The sequence below is a fragment of the Chionomys nivalis genome, chromosome 21, assembly GCF_950005125.1.
Source record: "Chionomys nivalis chromosome 21, mChiNiv1.1, whole genome shotgun sequence".
NCBI classification, from domain to species: domain Eukaryota; kingdom Metazoa; phylum Chordata; class Mammalia; order Rodentia; family Cricetidae; genus Chionomys; species Chionomys nivalis.
This window is the reverse complement of record NC_080106.1, coordinates 57014179-57023066: the sequence shown is the minus strand read 5'-3', so window position 1 is coordinate 57023066 and position 8888 is coordinate 57014179.

Here is an 8888-nt window from a genome sequence, read left to right as displayed (position 1 = left end):
GGCTCTACCCCCGCATACTGCCTCTCTCTTCTTGTCCCGCCCAGCTTGCATCCAGAACCTTTCTTCCTTCTGTCCCCTTTCCTCTTTGGGCACATAACACCATCCAGCTCAGTCTGTCTGGCGCTGGGGGCAAATCCTCAGGGCAAGTAGGCAGGCGAGACTTCCTTTGTTTCACTGGCCCGCCTGCACCAACCAAGGTAGGCGCTTTGTTTACGAACTACCCAACCTGCACGGAGATCTGATCTCGGCACCAGGAGAGACAGCAGTGCGGTGAGTTTGTGACCAGCGGCGTGGGAAGCAGCCCTGGACAGGGAACTCTGAAGTTCCTCATCCCCCTCCCTATATTCCCTGGGCTCCCTGCAGGGGCTCTATACCCCGCATACTGCCTCTCTCTTCTTGTCCCACCCAGCTTTCATCCAGAACCCTTCTTCCTTCTGTCCCCTTTCTTCTTTGGGCACATAACACCATCCAGCTCAGTCTGTCTGGCGCTGGGGGCAAATCCTCAGGGCAAGTAGGCAGAGGAGACTTCCTTTGTTTCACTGGCCTGCCTGCAACAAGCAAGGAGAGACATCACTAGAGCACCGGGAGAGCTATCACTGCAGAGAGCCATCACTGGGAAGGTACATCAGTAGGCAAGGAGACCTGATCCGGTAAAAGAAGATCCATAGGGGAGCATTCGGAGAAAGAGATGGGCAGGCGCCAATGCAAGAATTCACCTAACAATCTGAAAAACTATATGAAACCACCAGAACCCAGCGACCTCCCAACAGGAGGACATGAACAACTTAATCATGAAGAAGTAGATAAAATTGACTTTATGAAAGTGATTGACGCCCTTAAACAACATGTAAAAAATGCCCTTATAGAAATGGATGAGAAGTATAACAGAAAGTTTGAAGAATTGAGTAAATCAGTGAATGATACCCTAGGAAACCAAGGAAAAACAATCAAACAGATAATGGAAACAGTTCAAGACTTAAAAACTGAAATGGAGGCAAAGAAGAAAACACAAACAGAAGGCCAGTTGGACAGGGAAATTCTAGGTAAACGAATAGAGACTACAGAAACAAGCATAACCAACAGAATACAAGAGATAGAAGAAAGAATCTCAGATTCTGAAGATACCATAGAGAAAATAAACACGCTGATCAAAGAAAACAGCAAGGCCAACAAATTCTCATCACAAAACATTCAGGAAATATGGGACACAATAAAAAGACCAAACCTAAGAATAATAGGAATAGAAGAAGGAGAAGAAGCGCAGCTCAACGGTCCAGAAAATATATTTAATAAAATTATAGAAGAAAACTTTCCCAACCTAAAGAAAGATATACCTATGAAGGTTCAAGAAGCATACAGAACACCGAATAGGCTGGATCAAAAAAAACGTCCTCTCGCCATATAATAATCAAAACACAAAGCATACAGAATAAAGAAAGAATACTAAAAGCAGCAAAGGAAAAAGGCCAAGTTACTTATAAAGGTAAACCTATCAGACTTACACCTGACTTCTCTATGGAAACCATGAAAGCCAGAAGGTCCTGGATAGATGTACTGCAGAAACTAAGAGACCATGGATGCAAGCCCAGACTACTATACCCAGCCAAGCTTTCGTTCACTATATATGGAGAAAACAAAATTTTCCAGGATAAAAACAAATTTAAACAATACGTAGCCACAAATCCAGCCTTACAGAAAGTAATAGAAGGAAAATCACTAACCAAGGAGTCCAACAATGACCACAATATCTCAGACAACTAGAGACCCTTCACCAGTGCAACACAAAGAAGGGGAACACACAAAATTTACAACTTAAAAAATGACCGGAGTTAACAACCACTGGTCATTAATATCACTTAATGTCAATGGACTCAACTCTCCTATAAAAAGGCACAGACTAAGAGATTGGATACGAAAACAGGATCCAACATTCTGCTGTTTACAAGAAACACACCTCAACCACAAAGACAGGCACCTACTCAGAGTAAAGGGTTGGGATAAGGCTTATCAAGTAAATGGACCTAAGAAACAAGCAGGGGTGGCCATACTAATTTCTAACAAAGTTGACTTCAAACTTAAATCAATCAGGAGAGATGGAGAGGGACATTTTCTACTCATAACAGGAACAATTCATCAGGATGAAGTCTCAATCCTGAATATCTATGCCCCTAATATAAAAGCACCCACGTACGTAAAAGAAACATTGTTAAAACTCAAGGCAGCCATCAAACCGCACACATTAATAGTAGGAGACTTTAATACTCCTCTCTCACCAATGGACAGGTCAATTAGACAGAAACCTAACAGAGAAATAAGAGAATTAATGGAGGTAATGAATCAAATGGACTTAACAGACATCTATAGAATATTCCACCCAAATAGGAAAGAATATACCTTCTTCTCTGCAGCTCATGGAACCTTCTCAAAAATCGACCACATACTCGGTAACAAAGCAAACATCCACAGTTACAAAAAAATATTAATAACCACCTGTATCTTATCAGATCACCATGGATTAAAGCTAGAATTCAGCAACAATGCTACCCCCAGAAAGCCTACAATCTCATGGAAACTGAATAGTCAACTACTGAACCATACCTGGATTAAGGAAGAAATAAAGAAAGAAATTAAAGTCTTCCTTGAAGACAATGAAAATAAAGAAACAACATACTCAAACCTATGGGACACTATGAAAGCAGTCCTGAGAGGAAAGTTCATAGCACTAACTGCCCACTTAAAGAAAACAGAGAAAGCACACATTGGAGACTTAACAGCCCACCTGAAAGCTCTAGAAAAAAAGAAGCAGACTCACCTAGAAGGGGTAGAAGACTGGAAATAATCAAACTGAGGGCTGAAATCAACAAAATAGAAACACAGAAAACAATTGAAAGAATCAATGAATCAAAAAGCTGATTCCTGGAGAAAATCGACAAGATTGATAAACCCCTATCCAAACTAATCAAACGGCAGAGAGAGAATTTGCAAATTAATAAGATCAGAAATGAAAAGAGGGACATAACCACAGACACAGAGGAAATTCAGAGAATCATTAGATCTTACTACAAAAGCCTGTATGCCACAAAACTGGAAAATGTAAAAGAAATGGACGCTGTTTTAGATAAATACCATATTCCAAAGTTAAACCAGGACCAGGTGAACAACCTAAATAGACCTGTTAGTCGTGAAGAATTAGAAGCTGTTATCAAAAACCTCCCTTCCAAAAACAGTCCAGGACCAGATGGTTTCAATGCGGAATTCTACCAGAACTTCCAAGAAGACCTAACACCTATACTCCTTGATGTATTTCACAATATAGAAACAGAAGAGTCATTGCCAAATTCCTTTTATGAAGCTACAGTAACTCTGATACCAAAACCACACAAAGACTCAACCAAGGAAGAGAATTACAGGCCAATCTCACTCATGAACAACGACGCAAAAATCCTCAACAAAATTCTGGCAAACCGAATCCAAGAACACATTAGAAAAATTATCCATTATGATCAAGTATGCTTCATACCAGAGATGCAGGGCAGGTTTAACATACGCAAATCTATCAATGTAATCCATCATATAAATAAACTGAAAGAAAAAAACCATATGATCGTTTCATTAGATGCTGAAAAAGCATTTGACAAAATTCAACATCCCTTTATGATAAAAGTCTTGGAGAGATTAGGGATACAAGGGTCATAACTAAATATAATTAAAGCTATATACAGCAAGCCGACAGCTAATATCAAATTAAATGGAGAGAAACTTAAAGCCATCCCACTAAAATCAGGAACACGCCAAGGCTGTCCACTCTCTCCATACCTCTTCAACATAGTTCTCGAAGTTTTAGCAATAGCAATAAGACAACATAAGGGGATAAAGGGGATTCAAATTGGAAAGGAAGAAGTTAAACTTGCATTATTTGCAGATGATATGATAGTGTACATGAGCGACCCCAAAAACTCCTCCAAAGAACTCCTACAGCTGATAAACGCCTTTAGTAATGTGGCAGGATACAAGATCAACTCCAAAAAATCAGTCGCCCTCTTATACACAAAGGATATGGAAGCAGAGAGAGAAATAAGAGAATCATCACCTTTCACGATAGCCACAAACAGCATAAAATATCTTGGGTTAACTCTAACCAAGGAAGTGAAAGATCTATTTGACAAAAACTTTAAGGCATTGAAGAAAGAAATTGAAGAGGATACCAGAAAATGGAAGGATCTCCCTTGCTCTTGGATTGGGAGAATCAACATAGTAAAAATGGCAATTCAACCAAGGGCAATTTATAGATTCAATGCAATCCCCATTAAAATCCCATCAAAATTCTTCACAGATCTTGAAAGGACAATAATCAACTTTATATGGAGAAACAAAAAACCCAGGATAGCCAAAACAATCTTATACAATAAAGGAACTTCTGGAGGCATTACCATCCCTGACTTCAAACTCTATTACAGAGCTACAATAATGAAAACAGCGTGGTACTGGCATAAAAACAGAGAAGTCGACCAATGGAATCGTATAGAAGACCTGGATTTTAACCCACAAACCTATGAACAACTGATTTTCGATAAAGGAGCTAAAAGTATACAATGGAAGAAAGAAAGCATCTTCAACAAATGGTGCTGGCACAATTGGATGTCAACCTGTAGAAGAATGAAAATAGACCCATATCTATCACCATGCACAAAACTCAAGTCCAAATGGATCAAAGAACTCAATATCAATCTGAACACACTGAACCTGATAGAAGAGAAAATGGGAAGTACCCTACAACATATGGGCACAGGAGATCGCTTCCTATGTATAACCCCAGCAGCACAGACATTAAGGGCAACATTGAATAAATGGGACCTCCTGAAACTGAGAAGCTTCTGTAAAGCAAAGGACACTGTCATTAAGACAAAAAGGCAGCCTACTGACTGGGAGAAGATCTTCACCAACCCCGCAACAGACAACGGTCTGATCTCCAAAATATATAAAGAACTCAAGAAACTAGACTTTACAAGGATAATTAATCCAATTAAAAAATGGGGCACTGAACTGAACAGAGAATTCTCAACAGAAGAATTTAAAATGGCCAAAAGATACTTAAGGTCATGCTCAACCTCCTTAGCGATCAGAGAAATGCAAATCAAAACAACTTTGAGATATCATCTTACACCTGTCAGAATGGCTAAAATCAAAAACACCAAGGATAGCCTTTGCTGGAGAGGTTGTGGAGAAAGGGGTACCCTCATCCATTGCTGGTGGGACTGCAAACTTGTGCAACCACTTTGGAAATCAGTGTGGCGGTTTCTCAGAAAAATTGGGATCAACCTACCCCTGGACCCAGCAATACCACTCTTGGGAATATACCCAAGAGATGCCCTAGCATATGACAAAAGCATTTGTCCAACTATGTTCATAGCAGCATTATTTGTAATAGCCATAACCTGGAAGCAACCTAGATGCCCTTCAATGGAAGAATGGATGAAGAAAGTGTGGAATATATACACATTAGAGTACTACTCTGCGGTAAAAAACAATGACTTCTTGAATTTTGCATGCAAATGGATGGAAATAGAAAATACGATCCTGAGTGAGGTAACCCAGACCCAAAAAGAAGAACATGGGATGTACTCACTCATAATTGGTTTCTAGCCATGGATAGGGGCCACTGAGTCTATAATTTGTGATCCTAAAGAAGCTAAACAAGAGGGTAAACCCTAGGAAAAACATATAGATATCCTCCCAGCTATGGGAAATAGACATGACTGATGGGCAAAAAATTGGAATCTTGGGGGTGGGGTGGGATGGGGATGAGGGGTGATGGGGAGAGAAAAGTGTGAAGGAGAGGATGAGGGGAACTGGGGGAATCGGGGTGATAAAAGGGGATAAAGGAAGGTTGGATAGGGGAGCAGGGAAACTCATACCTTAGGTAAGGGAGCCACCTAAGGGTTGGCAAGAGACTTGAACTTGGAATGGCTACCAGATGCCCAGGGCAATGTCCCCAGTTAGTTCATTGGGGCACCTGAGGATAGGGAACCTGAAATGAACCTATCCTATAATCATACTGATGAATATCTTGCATATCGCCATAGAACCTTCATCTAGCGATGGATGGAGATAGAGACAGAGACCCACACTGGAGCACCGGACTGAGCTCCCAAGGTTATAATGAGGAGCAGAAGGAGAGAGAACATGAACAAGGAAGTCAGGACCATGAGGGGTGCACCCAACCACTGAGACAGTGGGGCCAATCTATTGGGAGCTCACCAAGGCCAGCTGGACTGCTACTGAAAAATCATGGGATAAAATCGGACTCTCTGAATGTGGCGGACAATCAGAGCTGATGAGAGGCCAAGGAGAATGGCACAGGAACTTTCATCTGGCGATAGATCGAGAGAGAGACAGAGACCCAAATTGGAGCAACGATCTGAGCTCTTAAGGTCCAAATGAGGAGCAGAAGGAGGGAGAACATGAGCAAGGAAATCAGGACCACGAGGCGTGCACCCACCCACTGTGACAGTGGAACTGATCTATTGGGAGCTCTCCAAGGCCAGCTGGACTGGGACTGAATAAGCATGGGTTGAAACTGGACTCTCTGAACATGGCGGACAATGAAGGCTGATGAGAAGCCAAGGACAATGGCACTAGGTTTCGATCCTAATACATGAACTGGCTTTGTGGGAGCTTAGCCTGTTTGGATGCTCACCTTCCTGGGCCTGGAGGGAAGTGGGAGGACCTTGGTCTTCCTGTAGGGCAGGGAATTTGGACTGCTCTTCAGTATCGAGAGGGAGGGGGAATGGACTGGGGGGAGGAGAAGAGGAGTGGGGATAGGGGGAGGGGAGTGGGGGGAGGGGGCAATGTGTGGGAGGAGGGGGAGGGAAATGGGAAACGGGGAGCAGTTGGAAATTTTAATTTAAAAAGAATAAAAAAAATTGCTGATGTTTCACAGGAAAAAAAAAGCCTCCATTTTAAAAAAAGACACAAAACAGAAACCTAAATGTGAAGGATTGCAGAGATGGCTCATCAGTTAAGAATGACATTGCTTTTCTAGAGAATCCAAGATCTGTTTTGAACACCCACATCTGGAAGCTCATAATGCTGTGACTCCAGCTCTATGGAATATGAAGACCTCCATGAACACCTAAGAACATGAGGCACACATGCAGAGACAGTGAGAAAAAGACAGATACAAATGTACACATATATAAATCTTTTATAAAAACTAAAAGGGAGAGAGGAAAGATGAGTGCTAAAAATTCAAAATATAGGTTGCAGAGATGACTAAGAGCACTTGCTACTCTTATAGAGAACCTGAGTTTACTTCCCATAACTCTGTCAGGTTGCTCACAACACCCCTAACTCCAGTTCTCATACATGATTTGCCTGGTCTTCCAGGTACTGGCATTTATATACACACACATACTAACACCCATACACATATGAATTAGAAAAGCTTTTAAAAGAACACTTAAAAAGACTAAATGTACTTCTGAGTCTAATTATAACACTCAAAACAATCTCCCAAAGGGCCAGACTTAATTCTTCATAGTCAAGAAGTTCAATTTTTAGTGATCAAGAAAACCAATCTTTTCTTTTGTCTTATATATTAGGGATGGGATGAAGAGGATAACTTGATTCCCTTTAATTTGCAAAACACTAACTAGGTAGTACTTACTTGATCTGCTCAGCTGACCCTCCAGAAGTTGCATTTGTGATGGCCCAAGAAGCTTCTTTTCTTGTTCAGAATGCAGTGGTTTGCAATATACTAATGAGAGCTTGGAACATGTTAGCATCTATCACAGTCTGAACTTGAAGAAAAAGCTCAAAGAATGAGAATGTTACACTATTTGTAGAAATATCACTAATGGTCATTACAACTTATTTTGTTCTTGTTTTGTTTCTGAAACCAGGTCTCATTAAATAGCTCTAATTAGCATGGTGATGTGGATTCCAAAAAAGCAATGATTTTAAAAACTAAAACAAACTTTTTAAGAGTACACACAGTCATAGATGAAAGGATTAAAGAAAAACAAGCCATGTAAAAATGGAAAATACACAGAGTCTGGATTATGTATATTATTTATATTATTGTGGTTTTCTTTTAATCTTTTGACTGAGTGAACTAAGCATAGAGAGACATTTCATTGTATGGGCTGCTAAGCTAAACAAACATATATACTTAAAGGTACGTTGACTTTAAATTTTGGCTCTAAAGATTTGTTGCTTTGGAAAACATGTTCTGCATTTATTTCCACAGAGGATGAGAACCTGTGGATTCCTTCTAGACTAATGTGGTTCAATGGAACAAAACCCCCTTTAAGGTCTCCATTAACCCCTAAAATTACTTTGCACAACAAAAAGCAGAAACCGTTTGGAGAAAACAACACCCAAATTCCCTAAATTATTGTTTATAAATGTTTGTTTACATTTAAAGGGGGATATGAGATAGAGATAAATATTTTGCATTGGTATGGATCTCAGTTTGTTGATACAAATTTAAGGTCAATTTTGTTATACATATATTTCTGTTCTTGATTAAGGTATTACGTTTGTGTAGCTCATTTAAGAATGTAATGTATAATTAAGAAATACAGGTTGGGTTTGGTCTTTTTATTGTGTCCCAGATTTCCTGAATGTTTTGTGTTGAGAATTTGTTGGTTATGCTGTTTTCTTTGATCAGAGTGTTTATTTTCTCTATGGTATCTTCAGTGTCTGAGATTCTTTCTTCTATCTCTTGTAATCTGTTGGTGGTACTTGTCTCTGTAGTTCCTGTTCGTTTATCCAAATTTTCCATCTCCATCCTTCCCTCGGTTTGTGTTTTCTTTATTACTTCCACTTCATTCTTCAAGTCTTGAACCGTTTCCCTTACCTGTTTGAATACTTTTTCTTGTTTCTCT